A 19,964-nucleotide genomic window follows, 5' to 3' on the forward strand; every position below is an offset into this window, starting at 1 on the left:
TGGAATATAGTTGTTTTACAACTATAGTGTTAGCAAAATGAATCAGCCATATACATACATATTGCTTGCTGGCTTCACACTAAGTCATGTCCCACTCTTTGCAACCCCATTGACTATAGTTTGCCAGGCTCCTCTGTCCATGGGATTCTCCAGGCAAGAATACTGGAGTGGGTTGCCATTTCCTTCTCCAGGGGATCCTTCTCCATCCAAGGATCAAACCCGCGTCTCTTATGTCTCCTGCATTGGCAGGTGGGTTCTTTACCCCTAGCGCCATTTGGGAAGCCCACATGTACATATAGTCCTTCCCTTTTGACCTTCTTCCCATTCAGGCCAACACAGTACATTAAGTAAGATTCCCTGTGCTATATTGTTTGTTCCCATTATTTACCTATCTTATGCATAGTATCAACTGTGTTTATGTGTCAATCCCAGTCTCCCAGCTCCTCCCACTTCCCACTTCCCCTTGGTATCTGTGCACTTTTCCTCTACATCTGTGTTTCTATTTTTGCTTTGCAAATAAGATCATCTATAACATTTTTTGAGATTCCATGTATATGAATTTTATTGAATTACAGTTGCTTTACAATGCTGCTATTTTCTGCTATATAGGAGTGAATCAGTTATATATGCATATATATGTATATATGCATATATCCTCTCTTTTTTGGATTTCCTTCCCATTTAGATCACCCCAGAGGATTGAGTAAAGTTCCCTGTACTAAGTTCTCATTAGTCATCTATGTTATACATAGTAGTGCTTTTAGTTGCATTAAAAATACTAAAAAATTAGATTTAAAAAGAGCTATCAAAATAAATATTAAAAAGTTAGGATATATGATAAAAAACACACACACCTGTGCTCTTGGATTAATGCATTCAGTGACTAGATCTAGTGACAAGACTAAGAACTACCATAATTTTGAAGTAATGATAAGCATGTGTGATATTTTGAGATGTCTGCTGTACCAGCCGTGTGCTAGGAAAAGATCTATAATTTCTACTGGTAACAAAATAATAGGTACTATAATCACTTGCTGTGTTTTGTTGCCTACACCCACAATCAAAAGAATGATAAATTTCAATTAGAGATTAGTAAAAATGAAGATTTAGTTTTTCCATCCAGATTCAGAGACCCCTGACCTGGAGCAGTGGTTTGTAAGCTCTCTGGGTTTCTTCACCTTTTCTAGTATTTAATACAAGTTGTAAATCTTTCCACCTTCCCCCTTCTGGGAGGAAAAAAAAAAGTACATTTAAGCTCAATTTAGTCTACAATTTGAGGAGATAAGTGAACTGCAAGTCCAGAGGATACCAGACTAGAAAGACATATTTGGACTATCTCATGGAGGATCATGTATAACAAGACTTTCTACTGAAATTGATAGCTAATAATAGATAATTGGAGGGTTTTTATCACCAAAATAATGCAATTTAAGGTGTCCTCTCAGAAGACTTATCAAACTATTTCTTGAAAGGTCAAATAATCTCTTCTTGATGGTTCTTTAATTTAATCTTTACAAATGTACACATCTTTTACTTTTAAATACCTGCACAATCCTAATGATGCAATTTTCATGTAATTTCTTAGTAATGCAATTTTCTTGCTTATGAACTTTGTAAAGGTGAATCAATAGCAGAAGAAGCTCCTGCAGAGCCTGCATCGAATGCCCTGGTGACCACTGTGTCTCAGGAGCTGTGTGCACCATGATGGCTGAGAACTGAGCTATTGATCAACTGCCAAGTGTTTGATCCAATTTATTTGCTAAAATGTCTGGAACAAATAGGCAAGTGCCACTACAAATGCTTAACCACAGAGCTGGCTAAACCACTCATCCATCAATTGATTTTTTTAGCCCATATGACAGTTGGGAAACCTAAGAACAATCTCCTGACAGTTCATTCATTGGCATTCCACAGACACAGCAGCTCAGGTGAGAGCACCTTCCTTTTCTCCCCAGTGCCATCTGCAGCACTGCTCAGGTTATATCACGACACTCCCGTGGAGGGAGCAGTCACAGTGTCCGAAGGAGAGTGGTGGTCCACAAGGACCCTTCAAAACTCATTCACTCTGGGGCTCAGCCTTAGAGAACACTAATGATCAAAGAAACACAGTCCTGTGGAAATCAGCCAAATCCTTGACTTGCACCTTTCAAAAGCCAAATGTGGATCCATAGTAACTCACACAGGAAACTTATGACTTGTATTTATGTCCACCATACTCTGCACAGATTCTTGTGTAAGGGTCCACACAGTCTTTCACAAAACCTCTCTCAATTTCTGGGCTAGCCTTGCTTTCATCTCCTACTTTCCTCTTCCATTTTCTTCATTTATTTATCATGTAGGTTGACTAAGCCTTTTTCTAGCAAGGAGGAAGGCTTTCTCATTCAAAGGGGGATGAAAGGAAGGGAGAAGGAGTATATGCTGGTGGTTGGATGACTCTCTTTGGAGGGGGCTGTGGAAAATCTACATGAACTGTTTTGTTGTGTCTCACAATCAAAGTCTGAAGCCTGCTCCAAGTGGAAGGGATTCCTAGGAGCCATCAATTTACAGATGAGAGCAGAGACGGGTTCAGAGAGGTGAAGTGACTGCCCTGACTTGTTTGGCTGTAAATGACAGAAAACCCTGAACCGGCGTGAGTCAGAAAAGGAAATGTGTTGGCTTCTGTAACTGAAAAGCCATAGAACAGCATCGTCTTCAGGAGCAGCTGGATTCAGGTATTCAGATGACGTTGCCAAAATATCTTGTTTCATCTTTCTGTTCTCTGTTGACTTTATTCTTTGGTAGCTTCTTCCTAAATGGTAACAAATTGACTTTGCAACAGCTCCAAGTTGCAACCTCAGCAGAGAGAATGTCTCATCACTCACAGCTCCAGGTAAAGTTCCAGGGTGTATGCACTGGTCCAGAGTAGGTCATGTGCACATTCTTGGAGAACATTCTTTTTTTTTTTTTTTTTTTAAAAATGAAAACCATTTTTACATGATTAGACACTTCTATGAATATCATTTTCTTATCCCATTCTCAATCACCTTACTTTTTGATAAAATTTAGAACATTCATCGTGGTAAAATACTACCTCCTGATTTTTTTTTTTTTTTCAATGAGATAGGATTCGATTTATTATCTTAAGTACAAAAGACAGAACTAGGCATGGTATTGAGCTGTGTTGATTCATTTGTTTTTTTCATAGGTATTTCCTTTTTTTTCTTTTCTGTTTTTCCTCTTTTTCCTTATTTATTTTTTTTTTATTTTATTATTATTTTTTTTTATTCTTTGAATCAGCCATGGATTTACATGTATTTCCAATCCCGATCCCCCCTCCCACCTCCCTCTCCACCCGATTCCTCTGGGTCTTCCCAGTGCACCAGGCCGGAGCACTTGTCTCATGCATCCCACCTGGGCTGGTGATCTGTTTCACCATAGATAGTATACATGCTGTTCTTTTGAAATGTCCCACCCTCACCTTCTCCCACAGAGTTCAAAAGTCTGTTCTGTATTTCTGTGTCTCTTTTTCTGTTTTGCATATAGGGTTATCGTTATCACCTTTCTAAATTCCATATATATGTGTTAGTATGCTGTAATGTTCTTTATCTTTCTGGCTTACTTCATTCTGTATAATGGGCTCCAGCTTCATCCATCTCATTAGAACTGGTTCAAATGAATTCTTTTTAATGGCTGAGTAATATTCCATGGTGTATATGTACCACAGCTTCCTTATCCATTCATCTGCTGATGGGCATCTAGGTTGCTTCCATGTCCTGGCTATTATAAACAGTGCTGCGATGAACATTGGGGTGCACGTGTCTCTTTCAGATCTGGTTTCCTCAGTGTGTATGCCCAGAAGTGGGATTGCTGGGTCATATGGCAGTTCTATTTCCAGTTTTTTAAGAAATCTCCACACTGTTTTCCACAGCGGCTGTACTAGTTTGCATTCCCACCAACAGTGTAAGAGGGTTCCCTTTTCTCCACACCCTCTCCAGCATTTATTGCTTGTAGACTTTTGGATAGCAGCCATCCTGACTGGCATGTAATGGTACCTCATTGTGGTTTTGATTTGCATTTCTCTAATAATGAGTGATGTTGAGCACCTTTTCATGTGTTTGTTAGCCATCTGTATGTCTTCTTTGGAGAAATGTCTGTTTAGTTCTTTGGCCCATTTTTTGATTGGGTCATTTATTTTTCTGGAATTGAGCTTCAGGAGTTGCTTGTATATTTTTGAGATTAATCCTTTGTCTGTTTCTTCATTTGCTATTATTTTCTCCCAATCTGAGGGCTGTCTTTTCACCTTACTTATAGTTTCCTTTGTAGTGCAAAAGCTTTTAAGTTTCATTAGGTCCCATTTGTTTATTTTTGCTTTTATTTCCAATATTCTGGGAGGTGGGTCATAGAGGATCTTGCTGTGATTTATGTCGGAGAGTGTTTTGCTGATGTTCTCCTCTAGGAGTTTTATAGTTTCTGGTCTCACATTTAGATCTTTAATCCATTTTGAGTTTACTTTTGTGTATGGTGTTAGAAAGTGTTCTAGTTTCATTCTTTTACAAGTGGTTGACCAGTTTTCCCAGCACCACTTGTTAAAGAGGTTGTCTTTTTTCCATTGTATATCCTTGCCTTGGAGAACATTCTTTAGCTGTGATTGGCTGTACCTAACTCCTGCTCTTAACACTGTAACTGGGATGAGCTGGAATTGAGTGCATTGGAAAGAGATGGGTAGTTCACCAAAGAAAGCAAGATGTTCTTAGTAGGCATAGGGTTAAAAGATACTTGGAAGTAAGTGTCAGGAGAGTGTATGCTCCTCGGTTCTGTCTCATCACAGCAAAGATTTGGAGTGACAGACAGTAGAGCCCTCAGCGTGTCACAGCTCTCGGGTGTCGGACAGACCGTGTTATAGCTCTCAGGTCTCGAACAGAACGTCTTATAGCTCTTAGACAAATGAGTGTTACACCTCTGTGTTACAGCTCTATTTTATTTAGAAAATAGCAGGAAAATCCATCTTCAGGGCGCGAGAGCATGTTGACCCAAAGATGTGAAGAGAAGAGCGCCCCAGCACGCAGGAGAGAGAGAGAGAGAGACCCCCAGCCCGTTGGCTCCTCTTTTTATATGTCTTTTCTCCTCCTGGGCCTGCCCTATGTAAATTGGGCTAGCCAGGAGTGTTGTTTGTTCTACCTGAGGTCCTCAATCTGGTCCTCGGACCTTCTTTTGTTCTATTTTCGCGGGCTTTTCCATTCCTTGTCTTTTAGCCACTGCCATTCTGGACTCCTGTTTCCTATTCTAACTACCTAACATAAGGAAGAGAAAAGTGCTCAAGACTGTAAAGGCAGCTGCTGGCAGAGAATTACACAGAACAGGATGCTGCCAGTGCCCCTTGGTGTAGTTAGTTACTCTTCTCCTACAGCCTCTGATTGCTCCTGGCAAGATGGCTGAAGCGTTGAGGACTTCAGTAGAAATCTTAGGATTAACCCTTCTCTCATGGCTCAGATGGTAAAGAATCTACCTGCCAATGCAGGAGACTCAGGAGATGTGGGTACAATCCCTGGGTCAGGAAGATCCCCTGGAGAAGGACATGACAACCCACTCCAGTATTCTTGCCTAGAGAATTTCACGGACAGTGGAACCTGGTGGTCTACAGTCGGATACAATTGAGCAACTAACACTTTCACACGTTCACTTTTCAGCCCTTTCAAATGCTGAATCTCTTTGTGGTTCAGCCTGCCATTCTGGCTCCTTCTGAGGCCAGAAGCTTAGCTGGGAACCTGGGGCTCCTCTGTCCTGCCTGACCTTCTTAGATCATCTGCCTGGAACCTATTTCCTGTCTTATTATTTCCAGGCACCTCCCAGCTATTGGGTTTCTCTTTATTGTTTTCCTGGACACAATGCCTGCTCTGTTTGGTGCTCCACCTATTCCATGCTGTGCTGCCAAAAACAATGTCACCAGTCTTGTCTGATCAGACTGTGTCTGTGCGTAGTCAAAGAGTCGTGTCCAACTCTTTACAACCCCATGGTCTGTAGCCCACCAGGCTCCTCTGTCCATATGGATTCTCCAGGCCAGAATACTGGAGTGGGTTGCCATGCCCTCCTCCAGGGGATCTTCCCAACCCAGGGATTGAACCCACATCTCACACATTGTAAGCAGATTGTGTCTCCTTATATTTTGACATCTGCCTGGAACTGGACTAGTTTTCTGCACTTTTGATTGAATGGAGGTATAATTTATCAAGATAATGGAGGCTGTCATTTATACCTTCATATTTCCCCCCACTTTCTAATTCAGAGAGCTAAAGTCAACATCTCTCTGCTATTCAGAACTCTTTCCTTTAACAAACACAATTTTGCTTTAGAGCCCCATAGTTATGTTAAAAAACTCAAATCCTCAAAAATACGAACTCCTTACCGTGGCTTTCAAGGCCTCTGAGTATTTCTCTAATTTTATTTTGTACCAGTGTGTTAGCTGCTGCTGTATAATGCACACTACATTTCAGTAACACACAATAATAAGCATTCAATAACACCAGTAGGTTGGCTAGAGCTTGCTGATCTAAGCTGGACTTAGTTAGGGTTGACTCCAAGCTGCAAATTGTGTCTAGATTTGCTCACTGTCACTTATCCTAATTAGACAAGCAGCTATTCTAAGCATGCAATTCTTACAGTAAAATGCTGGAGTATAAAAGCATAAGCACAACTACATGAGAAAATTTCAAAATCTTTGGTCATGTCGTGTCAGCTAAATACCATTGGTCAAAGCAAGTCACATGACCAAGATCTAAATCAAGTGACAGGAAAATACACTCTGCCCATGGAGATGGGGTAAGGAAAATCAGTGTTTTCTAAATGCAACCTAATCTACTAGGCTGCCCTTCTGCCTTCAGACTATACTCTATCAATTTTGGCTCTCTTTTTGTTCTTTGAATTCATTAAACTTGATTCTGCCTCAGGGCCTTTGCACTTACTTTCCCTTTGCTCATTCCTTTTTTTCCACCAGGACTTACTTAAAGTGCTACCTGTCCAGAGAGACCTTCCTTGACCAACCTACCCCGACCCATTATTTTCTATTAGATAACCCTTTTATATTTTTATTTTAGCACTTATCATGTCTAAAATTACCTTTCAAATTTTGGGGATCTTTTTGGGTTGGTGAACTTATTACTCATTGTTCTAAATGGGCATGAGTTTGAGCAAAATCCAGGAGATAGTGAAAGACAGGAAAACCTGGCATGTTACAAGAGTCCATGGAGTTACAAGAGTCGGACACGACTGAGCAACTGAACAACAAAATCAGGTCTTAACAGTGATTCTGAAAAGATCTTCCTTTGGTTACCAAAGTGAAAATCTGCCTCCCTCATTCATTTTAGCATTTCCAGAATAAAGTAGTTAGTAGATTGATGCATACATAGACATTTCTACTCTGCTCTGCATCCTGAGATAGGGAGGCAGAAGGCTCTCTCCTCCTGTCTCCTCGATTTTGAATGTCAAGTAATTGAGAGACATTACTTCTCTCAGTCCTAGGGGTAGTAACTTCTTCCTGAAGTTTCTAACATCTGGTTACTCCAGCAACTTCTTTTTGTTCTTTCACTCTTTCAATAACTTCACAATCCAGTCTTTGTATTAAATCCACTCTTTCAAACACTTAGCATGATTTCTGCTTTTCTAAATGGACCTTGACTGATAAAAATAATCCAAAATAAGTGTTTTGATCTCAACTGAACTTAACTTCTCTATATGAAGCAGCTGTTGTGTAAAGACTTTTTTGGAGGGGGTAGGGGGTGAGAAATGGATTCTGGTTACAGCTCAGCCAATATTTCAATTTGACCTTCACCAACCACTTTACCTCTGTGTGTCTCTATTTATTTATCTGCAAAATATGGAGTTGAACGCCATCACCTCCAGGGTTTCCTCTACTGTAACAGTTTATGAATTGTGGTTTAATCATTTCAGAAAGTGAAAGTGAAAGTTGCTCAGTCTTGTCCGACTCTTTGTGACCCCATGGACTGTATAGTCCATGGAATTCTCCTGGACAGAATACTGGAGTGGGTAGCCTATCCCTTCTCCAGGGGATCTTCCCAACCCAGGGATCAAACCTAGGTCTTCCACATTGCAGGTGGGTTCTTTAGCAGCTGAGCCACAAGGGAAGCCCAAGAATACTGGAGTGGGTAGCCCATCCCTTCTCCAGAAGATCTTCCCGACCCAGGAATTGAACCGGGGTCTCCTGCATTGCAGGGGGATTCTTTACCAGCTGAGCTATCAGGGAAGCCCCTAACTTCAACCCAAAGTTCATGTGAGCAGTCCACTAGATCTTCCAATTCTAACTTTAGTTAATCTCTTCATACCTCTTAACAACTTTAGAAAATTCTCACTTACATTGTTTTCATTTCTGAGAACAACCTAACTGTAGCTGAATTCCAGTTATTTTTTGGCTAGATTGGTTTTGCTCAAGGAAGGATAATTTAACTATTATAGAGAAAATTTCCCTTTTCTTTATAAGGCTGCTCAATGTTGACCTTTGTTCAGTGAACTCCTATTCCCCAACCCTGAGGTTTGTGCCAAATCACTTTCTCTCATAGTGTGAAGTTGCACTTTTTAGCTATTATTTCTGGCAAGTCAATATTCGGTCTACATACTCTTCTTGACATGGAGCAATAATAACAATAATAAAAGGAATAGATCAAATGTGTAACAGATGCCCAAGTGCAAATTGAGGTGAATGATTGAGGGTAGGGAACTGTCATCATCTATATCACAAACATACCCAGCTGGTATCTGAGACATAATTTATTTGGGAATGTGGAACACACCCTCAACCTTGACCACTGAAGTGAAAGAAGTATTGTAATGTCGGTAAACCCAATGATACACTCAGGATAACCCCACTCCAGTTTCAAGCACGTATTCCTTTCAAACCTTGGTTCATCTCTGTGCCAAATTGACTCCATTTTTATACTTAGGGAACAGTGCCAGAATCTTGAGCCAAAAAAGCTGACACAGTTGGTTCCGGGGTCCTAATCAACGGACAACAGACTTCAGAGATGACATGAGCCTTCCACTGGAGCCAAAGAAACTGCTAAGATAGAGAATGAAATTATTGCCAAGGGGATGACAAAGAAGAGACACACAGAATGCGACAGTAGATAATCTTGGTGATTTGTTTCCAGTCATTCTATAGTCATTCTATTTCATTGATTAATGACTCTGATTTCTAGGAAATAGCAATGGAAAAAATGCCAACCTTGGGTATCCCATTTAAGTCTCTCAAACTGCATTTTAAGTGGGATCTGTCCATTGTCCTCAAGGTGATAAATGAGGATTTCCACATACCCACAGAGAAGTCTAATCTTTCTCATCTCTGGACTGTGTACCAATACCACCACTGGCCTTTTAGGAGGTTCTTTAAGAGCGACTTGACTCCTTTCACAGTTACTATGGATGGAGGAAGTGCCAAAAAGGAGGACTTGCGTTTGGATGCCAAATACTGAGAGATCTTTTCCAGCTTTAGATCCATGAGAAGTGATGATGCCTCATGTCATCATGTCTACTGTCATTTTGGAGACAGAGATCTTGATTCCTTCCATTTACTTGCTCATTGTACAATTATTTTCCTTTTAGACCTCACAGAAAAAATTTCTATCTACTCCAGCAAGTCCTTCCACAAGGCATTTTATTGAGACAATGCCTAGAGTTCATTGACATCAAATAATTTGAAAGGCATTAACAGTATCAGTAGCCATGGTCTTATTTAAATGGGTGTGTATCTGAGTGATTGTCTAGTAGTCCACGAGGTGGATCATAGTAAACTTTACTGGATTCCATTATCAGGCCCAGACAATATTGTTCAGCAAATAAAATATATCTTTTGTCTATTGAACAGTTTTTTGCCCTTAAGGAATCTCTTATCTCCTTTTCTTTTCTCTCAGCTTCATATCCTCATTTTCATTCTTCCTTTTAAAATCTCCTTTGAATAATGGATCTAACAAACTCATTTACAATTGGTTATGTAGGGCAGATGAGACCTACTTAATGTGTTCATTCTCATAATCAGTTAAGATAAAAGATAAGAAAGCAAGAAAGGAGGAAGCACTCCCAGTAGTTCATATTTAAAAAGATGTAAACTCATAAGTGGTAGAAGTGTCTAATTGCAGAACTAAAGACATTAGTGAGTTGGTAAGAACTTTTAAAAATGCATGATAACTCTACCTTCATGAACATCTATTTGTGGTTAACCTTGCTCAAATCTGTTCACCCCAACTACAGTCATCATAATGAACACTTTCAATTCTAGGAGTCTGATGTGAAAATTGGCATCTCCAGTCAGAAAGAGATGGTCCAGTTTTACAGGGGAAAGTCACTGATCTTGTTATATATAAAAATGATATGCTAAACATATGTAATGAAACACGAGTTTGATTTTTTTTCTTCTTCTTTACCTTTAAAGTGTATTTTGTATAAGAATATTCTATAAAGCCACAGAATGAAAACTTTTCAAGTCCCTGGACTTTTCAGTCATTCTTAGGTAATAGATGTCTTCTCAATAACTTTAAGTCATGGAGACAGTCTCCGTTTACAAAATCAGAATGTCTAGAAGCCATTGATCAAAATTATGGATGAAATTATGAATGATTTAGAATGAAATTAGCTTTGCGTTTGCAACTTTAGAGAAAAAGTAATTCTTTGAAACTGTCCAAGTGGTCTTATGAAAGCCTCCTCTTTGGACTTTAGGTAAGGAAGGTAATATCCCTCTCCCTCCTTTCTGGGAGAATTAGAGACTCAGGATGACAACAGCTTTTTCTGAAGAAATATCCCTGTTACTTCACACAATGTATAGTTTTTATAACCTTGATATTGCTGAAGGGGTCAAGAATGATGGATCTTGTTTTCTATCGTTACTTTGAAAATTATGTGTTTGAGTGTTTTTCCCACATCTACTTTGATAAACTGAACCTATCTTAGAAATACTTGGGTTGAAATTAAGACTGGAATGGTCCCACTTTAACATACCTTATATTAATAAACCAATATTTCCCCTAGTGGCTTTAACTTTTAAGTTGGGGTTAGGTAGGGCCTCACTGATCAGAAATGTTAGCTACTCTTTATTCTTTAACTGCAAACACAGAACCAGTATTTTATATGTCCAAACAATGGCTATATAGATTGAGAAAGGTAACTGATTAGACAGCTGTAGATATCACAGAGACTTGAATTTGCTAAGTTAAATTTTCCTTTAAGCATTGAAGTTCCATGTGACAGTCTGTAAAGTCTTTGTAATCATGTTTCTGCAAGTTTAATTCTTATTCCCTGGGAAGCCAAATAAAAGAACTGTTTTAGTTATGATCTTAGAGACAGAAGGGAGAATCAGAGATACTCTTCTCACTGCACAAGCCAATGAAAAAAGTACTGAAATTAACCTTCGGTCTCATTCCACCAATGCATTGTTTCACCAGCCTGTACCTCTTTATGTTCCAGGTCAACATAAGCACATTGCTATTGTACTTAATGGTGCAATGTTAGGGGTGGTGGTTTTGGTTGAGGGTGAGACAGTCATGAAAACCTGCAATGAATCCAAAATGGAACACAGGAACGTAAGTGCCACACTCCATCCTACTGGGTTATTGGTCACCATGAATGTTTCTCTTTCATTCCTCAATTATCTTTTCCCTTTGTGAAGGACCGTTATCCAGAATCTTGCAAATATGTGGCCTGATTTTGTGGATTCCCTAAAAATTATTGCAACTTCTTTGTATGTTGTTTCACACATCTATTAATAAATCTTTTTATTAAACTTAGCCTAAAGAAACTGACAAATTCAATTAACCATTCAAGAGGCTAGACTTGTAAAGAAACCAGCATTTATACTCTTACTCATCAGAGCACTTGGTGAAGTCCTTCTTTGATGATAATGTTGGGCTTTATCATGATAAATATAGTCCCTCTTTAATATGGCTCTATTTTTATTCCTTTGCTTTTATGTGCTTCCTAATTATGAAAAGTATTCCTCTAGTAAATGACCAAAGACTACCAAGGCTGGTGGCACAGGCTAGTGCGATCAGTTGAAATTAAGAGATAAGAAAATATAAGGGATTGACATACAACAGTAAATCTTTTGATTTAATGGGTGCATGAGTAGCGAACCCATATACTACTGGTGATGGCTTTAAACTGTGTTTGCAAATTCTATGATACTTCTTCAAAAAGTGGAGTTTAAGTCCCCTTTTCATCAGTGTGAGAACCTAGTGACTAGCATATGTTAATGTGATGGCATGTAGCTTTGTAAAAGGTACTGGAACTTCAGCTTTTCTCTTTTGGGTTATTGACTCTGAAAGAAGACATCATGGTGGCCTAAGGGCACATCAAACAGTCCATGGAGAGGCTTCTGAGGCAAACAGCTGAGGCTTCCTGGCAACAGCCATGAGGATGAGTCATCTTGCATGCTGATCTTCTAGCTCCAGTCAAACTTTCAGATTATTGCAGCCCAAGCTGACATCTTGATACAGCATCATGAGGGACTCAAAGTCAGAAGTATCCAGCTAAATATTTCTTGAGTTCTTGATACATAGAAACTGAGATAATGATTATTTAAAAAAATCTGTAAGTTTTGAGGGTAATTTGTTAGGCAGCAATAGATAAATAATACTCTCCTGAAAGCAATACTTTCTGTATGTCTCTGAAATGGAGAGACACTGAAGTTGAATTGAGTTGAAGTTTCATCTTAGTGATAAAACACAAGTCTTTCTTTTGTTTACTGCAAAAAATAGATGAGTTGATTACTTTAAGAAGAGAATTCATTGGCATAAAAGTGGAGCTTTAGGGAAAGCTGAAAATGGCAACAAAAAGCACTCGAGGGTTTTCCATTAAAGGTAACTGAAATCATTGAAGGCTACTGTTAGCAAGAGGTTTTTTTATGTTGATAGAAAAGGGAGCAAGGGGGAAATGTGACACATTTTCTTAAGGGCAATTTCATTTACCAAAAATAGAATCTTAGGGGCATTCACACACTAGATTTGGCAGGATTTTCAAAGCAGAAAATCTCATGCAAACTCAGTTTGGTATCCTAGCAGAAATGAGAAATGCCTGCATTTGCTATTGGGTTGGCTTCCCTAGTGCACCAGGGTCCTGCTCTGTCCATTGCAATTTCCCTACATTCTGCCTACACCTAAGTAGTCACAAAAGGTCTCCATATGTACTTTACTAATCTATCCTTGAACTGCTTAATTTGACAGTAACATCTTGTTCTTGCTGGTAGGATCCTTGGAGATCTGCCCCAAACCCACAACGTTGCCTTTTTGCCGATAGGTGGGGATTGGGCCTTATCGAGATTAGGGCCACCTCATTTTAATTTGTGGCCTCAGCAGAGCATCCAGCCCTCAGTAAGCAGTCAACACAAACTTAACAAACATGTGAACAAACATACTCAGAGGAAGCAGAGTTAAAACATACAGTAATGATGGGAGAGAAAACCCATTCAACCAAGAAGTATATTTTGAATGAACCTGAGAGGGAATATATTCCACCTCAAATATTATGAAGCTTGAGAATAATACCAGAAGCTGCATATTTAAAAAATTCTCTTCAGATAAAATGCAACCTCTAAGTCAAAACTTGACCTGTAAGGGTAAGTTTTGTGTTTAAGAGTCAAATGGTTTGCAATCAGTCTGGCCTCACTGAATCCTCATGCTCCTTTTCTAGTTTTACAAAGTTAAGAAAGCCGTTTAAACATTTGCAACCTCAGTTTTCTCATCTGTGAGATGGGAATAATAATATCTACCTTTAAGTGTTGTTGTAAAGTGAAATCATGTGAGATCATGTTTGTAAAGCTCTTAGTATAGGGTTGAACACTGAGACAGAACTCAATAAATGAAAGCTTTTATGTTTTCGTTATGATTTCTCAAAAGGCATTATGATTTCTCAAAAGACATACAAGGCTAAAAATGCAGTAAACACAAAAATTAAAGATAACATATGCTGTGGACAATCTTTCTCCCTTTATTACACAATGTAAACTTGTACTCAAAATATGCTAGTCCCTGATCACTTAATCAGTCATTATGCATTGAGCATTTCCATCCTGGATTCCTTCCTATGTCAACTAAGCTTCTGCTTTAGGGCTTTTGCACTTACTGTTTTATCTGCTTCAAAAGCTCTTCTTTCAGATATTTACACATCTCTATGATTCATTTTGTTCAGATTACTATACAAATACAACAGAGGTTCCACTTCTCCTTACCTGGCTTAACTTTTCTTTATAGCCATTATTACTACCCAGTATGTAGGCATACACTCAGCTCTCCCTATCTACAGTTTCTGCATCTTCAGTTTGGATTCAACCAATTGAGGACTGAAAATATATTTTAATTCTAAAAAGTTCCAAAAAGCAAAACATGAATTTGCCATGCACCAGAAACTATTTACACAATATGTACATTGAGTTTGCATTTATCTACATGCAGTTACATTGTATTAGGTACTACCAGTAATCCACAGATGATTTTAATCATACAGGAGATACACATAAGTTATATGCAAATATGATATCATTTTATATAAAGAATTTGAGTATCCACAGATTTTGGTATCTGGGGGCTGTGCTAGAACTAATTCCCTGTGGATACTGAGGACAACTGTATTTGCTTCTTGGTGTATTATCCGTCTTCCTCACCCCTGTATAAGACTCAGGAGGGCAGCGACTTTGCTTTACTCACCGCTGAGTCCCAGTTTATAGAACAGTGCTTAGCACTTAATGAGTATGTAATAAATACTTGATGAATGAATGACTGAATAAAATTCTGAGTTGCAAAGATAATAGTGTATGATATTATATCAGAACTAGAGCTTATAGACTATCTACTTGCATTTGTCCATTATTTTCTTCCCACCTGCATATCCTACTTCCATATTTTAAATCAAATTTAACTTCAACTCCCAGTCCCAACTCTCAACTGTTCCCAGGGAGATTTGTTCAATAAGTACACCTGACATTAATACATCCCTTCTCTGAAATCCCTTAAGTTAGATCCTGATTAATGAGAAATAATTGAACAAGAGAAGCCATGCGACTGATTTCCTATGGTGGAGAAAGATAATTTGTGCTTTAGTGAAGATAATCCCTATTAAACTTCTTCAACCTAATAGCTTTATAAATAAGTACATACATACTCACCTGGTGTTTGTGCTTCTACCATCCTCTTAGAGCCTCCTGTGGGAAGGTGTGGGGGCATATGAACTGGACAACTCAGTTTTGGCTGGTATATAAATCCTGTAGAAGTCATTCCAAATGCATGGACTGTCCAGTTAGCATAAACCTGCCCAGCCCTTGAGATAAATACATTAGCTTTCTGATTAGATAAGAGAAAGAATATTTATGTTATTATAATTCTATTCCAGATCCTAGGAGATCTAGGAGATTACTCAGTCATCATGCAAGGAGAGAGTTAAAAAAAAGGAGGCATTTTCCAAGAGCCCTGGCCCTAGGATCAATATGCAAACTCTGTGTTCTTGAGTAAGTAGTTTGCTTTCTCTGAAACTAAGTTTTCTTCTCTGGAAATACTTGGCCAATTTACCACACAAGGATGGAAGTGGTTTCATAAGCTATAAAGAGGTTTATATATTGAAGCAAAATTTACTTAGACTGTCATGCCCAACTGCTGTGGTCTTGGTAGATACCCACCATGCACTAAGACAAGCACTGCGGATGTGATGAGTTCTACAGCAAACCTAGGGCCACTGAATTAGTTTCCCAGGGCTGCTGGAACAAAGAACCACAGACTGGACAGCTTAAACAACAGACGTTTATTGTCTCAGAGTTTTGAAAGCTAAAGTCAGAGATCAAGGTTTGGCTCTTTCTAAGAGCTGTGAGAAAGGATCTGATCCATGCCTCTCTCCTAGTTCCTGGGGGTTTTCTGGCACTCTTTAGCATTCCTTGGCTTTAGAAGCCTTCCCTCTGTCTCTGCCTTCATCTTCACATGATGTTCTCCCCGTGTGTGTTTGTCTTTGTGTCCCAACTTTCCCTATGTATAAGGACACCAGACACAATGGCCTAGGGCTCATCCTAACGACCTTATCTGAACTTAACTAATTACATCTGCAATGACTCTACTTCCAAATAAGGTCACATTGTGAGATACTGGGGGACAGGACACCAACACATGAATTTGGGGGAGAAATAATTCAAGCCATGTAACAATTGTGTACCCAGAATGCCTTGCCAGATCAGATTATCGCGAGGCAAAAGTTTGTTTTCCAGTTAATCTAATTTACCTTCCCTTACAATATGTTCTCTTTCCTCTAGCCGACTGCCACACACTTCCATGATATCTTCCTGTTGGTGCCCAAACATCAGTTCCATACCAATGAGGAGAGAGGGGGGAGTGGTCTGCCCTAATAGGATGAATATTTTATCATGCATGTTGTTCAGAGTTGCCAGAGCAAGGTGATAATCAAAAGCAGATGAACTTTCAGTTGGTTATATTATTGTTCTAAATCCTCTACAGACAGTGTATCCCTTTATTGCCAGCACTCAGAGAGGATTGCTCCCACTGACCTGCCCTTGACAGGCCACTGCCAGATCTGCCCAAACACAGCTCGGTTCACCAGTGGCAATAGCATGAGTGTTTTCCCAGGAGGCTCCTCAATCCCTCTGCAAATAGAGTTTCAACAAACCTCATCCACAAATGCATAAACATGCCCAGATATCCTCTTTGAGAAAAACTATCCTAAACTTGTTTATGGCTAAGAGAGTACAAAATGAACTTCTAAAAATGTACTGAGGTATGATTTAACAAGCCCAACAAGGACCATTTATCTTTGGAAATGTACCTTTCATGGCTCTGCTATCTATTGTTAATTAAAGACTCATATTTTGTGAAGTTAATGTTAATTTGTCAGTCTTGCTGAGATGCAAATAATTTTTTTTCCAGTTGAAAAGATAACCCTGTAAGGCATTCACCTAGCAATCTTAATCTTATTTTCTTAAATGCCTACAAATACCTAGCTCTTCAAAAAATTTTAATCGAATTTATCATCTTAGTGGGTCCATTGTTAATTAATTAATATGTCTTTGACACGGTCAAAATGCACCAGTCCTCTGTAGAAGGATATGCTTAGGCTGCATCCCAATTTTTATAGTGTATGGCTTATTCCAAACTGCTTAATATCCTGAAGTATGGTTGATGAAGACACTGGTACTTCTTTTATTTAATATATTTCTGTCTCTTCTTCCCTTTGACTGCTGTTAATGCTTCATTCTTTTTTACTCAATGTGAGAAAGAGCCACCAATAAAGGGAGAGAGAAAGTTTTGTTCTTATACACATATAAGAACAATTAGAAGGAGAGTTTTAGGTAGAAAATAGAGTGAGATGGCTTTCCATTGAATTATATACTTGCCACACAATGAAAATTAATTTCTGGGCAGATGATGCCTGAAGAGAGGGGACATGAGTTCTCATTGGTGGCAAAACCAGGAAAGATACTAACTGGAGGATTTAACATCACTGAAAATTCATTCTTTCTAGGACTTTTTCCAGGATTCCTGATTATGCAGCTTTATGTTTGTTTCTTTATTTTTTTCCTCGAAATCTAACCAACAGGAGATTGATTATTAAGAGAGATGGCAAACACCCTGTTTTACTGGAGTTACACTTGCTTTTTCAAGCCCCCAAGTTGGTCATCTGCAGTGTGCATTCCCAGGTTTTGGTTGTGTAAGAAGTTGCTATAATGAAGGGTGTGGTAGTGGCCCTTATGCACTGAATATTAGATATTGAAGTGAGTTGCAAAGCACTGCCCTGCAGGACTTCCAAGAAGGGAATCAGAAGTCAATTATACCCCTAATCTTCACGGGAATTATAAAAATGTCTAGATAAGTGGAGATGAGGGGAGGATTTCTGGCAAGGGTTTCTTTGAAAAGAGTTATGCTTAGTACCGTGTCTAAGATAAGGAGCAACAGATGCTTTCTCTTTAGAGAGAGACAGTAACAGCTAATCTGAGAGCTGGTTTTGTGCCCCTTGAGCCTGAAACACAGAGTGGTTCTTGGATGTGGAAAATTCAGTTCAGTTCAGTCACTCAGTCGTGTCCGACTCTTTGCGACCCCATGAATCGCAGCACATCAGGCCTCCCTGTCCATCACCAACTCCCGGAGTTTACTCAAACCCATGTTCATCGAGTCAGTGATGCCATCCAGACACCTCATTCCCTGTCGTTTCCTTCTCCTCCTGCCCCCAACCCCTCCCAGCATCAGGGTCTTTTCCGATGAGTCAACTCTTCGCATGAGATGGCCAAAGTATTGGAGTTTCAGCTTCAGCATCAGTCCTTCCAATGAACACACGGAACTGATCTCCTTTAGAATGGACTGGTTGGATCTCCTCGCAGTCCAAGGGACTCTCAAGAGTCTTCTCCAACACCACAGTTCAAAAGCATCAATTTTTTGGCACTCAGCTTTCTTTAAACTCTAACTCTCACACCATACATGACCACTGGGAAAACCATAGCCTTGACCAGATGGACCTTTGTTGGCAAAGCAATGGCTCTGGTTTTTAATATGCTATCTAGGTTGGTCATAACTTTCCTACCAAGGAGTAAGTGTCTTTTAATTTCATGGCTCCAATCACCATCTGCAGTGATTTTGGAGCCCGAAAAAATAAAGTCTGACACTGTTTCCACTGTCTCCCCATCTATTTCCTATGATGTGATGGTACCAGATGCCATGATCTTAGTTTTCTGAATGCTAAGCTTTAAGCCAGCTTTTTCACTCTCCTCTTTCACTTTCATCAAGAGGCTTTTTAGTTCCTCTTCACTTTCTGCCAGAAGGGTGGTGTCATCTGCATATCTGAGGTTATTGATATTTCTGCTGGCAATCTTGATTCCAGCTTGTGCTTCTTCCAGCCCAGTGTTTCTCATGATATACTCTGCATATAAGTTAAATAAGCAGGGTGACAATATACAGCCTTGATGTACTCCTTTTCCTATTTGGAACCAGTCTGTTGTTCCATGTCCAGTTCTAACTGTTGCTTCCTGACCTGCATACAGGTTTCTCAAGAGGCAGGTCAGGTGGTCTGGTATTCCCATCTCTTTCAGAATTTTCCACAGTTTATTGTGATCCACAGAGTCGAAGGCTTTGGCGTAGTCAATAAAGCAGAAATAGATGTTTTTCTGGAACTCTCTTGTGGAAAATTAGCCTATCATTAAAAGAAGTCCTTCCCTCTCCATGGCCATGGGTGGAGTGTGCTTCTCCTATGTCTTGAGCCATCACTGTTACTATGTCGCTTGATTTGTCAGTAGGATGTTAACAACTGATTCAAGCAAGAGCTTGGAATGTGTATGATTGGGCATGTCTCTCAGTGTCTCTACTTTTGTCATGGGAAGAACATGCCTGGCTAGCCACCTGGTCTAAGGAGAATGAAAGACTCATGGAACAGACCTGCTGCTACAACCAATCCATAGGTATAAGAATAAGCTACTGTTATTTTAAGCCACTGAGATTTGGGGTTGTTTGCTATGCAGCATCACTGTGGTCACAGATGATCGATATTTTTGTCTTACTGCTTTGATGGTAGAGAAAAAGAGAGTTGCTCCTTGCTTGGAATCAACCCCAGCTCTCAGTGCATCCAAAGACATGCTTGAGAGTTTCCTATGAACTGGATGTGCACTCTGCATTGGAAAGAGACTTAGCATGGGGCTTGTGTCAGGCAAGGCTGACAGATTTGGTTGGTACAGAAACAATGATCCCTTGTAATATTCAAATAGCTTATTATTCAAGAGATAGCAAAAGCAAGAGGAGCAAATGTGCTATTTTTCTGGGTCCCTTGGTCAATAGGGCAGCAGTAGAACAAAAGGATCTGGACACTACACCAGGAATGGTGGGACATCCAGGTGCAGAAAAGCCCATTCTTGCTGCGGATAAGCCATTTAGCAGCCTGCAGCTCTACCCTAAGTGGGAGTGAGACAGAAAGGCTCAGACCTTGTCAGAATCCAGGTGGCACTGAGGAGCCAGCTGGTG

The sequence above is a fragment of the Cervus elaphus genome, chromosome 16 (genome assembly GCF_910594005.1).
Source record: "Cervus elaphus chromosome 16, mCerEla1.1, whole genome shotgun sequence".
Lineage (NCBI taxonomy): Eukaryota > Metazoa > Chordata > Mammalia > Artiodactyla > Cervidae > Cervus > Cervus elaphus.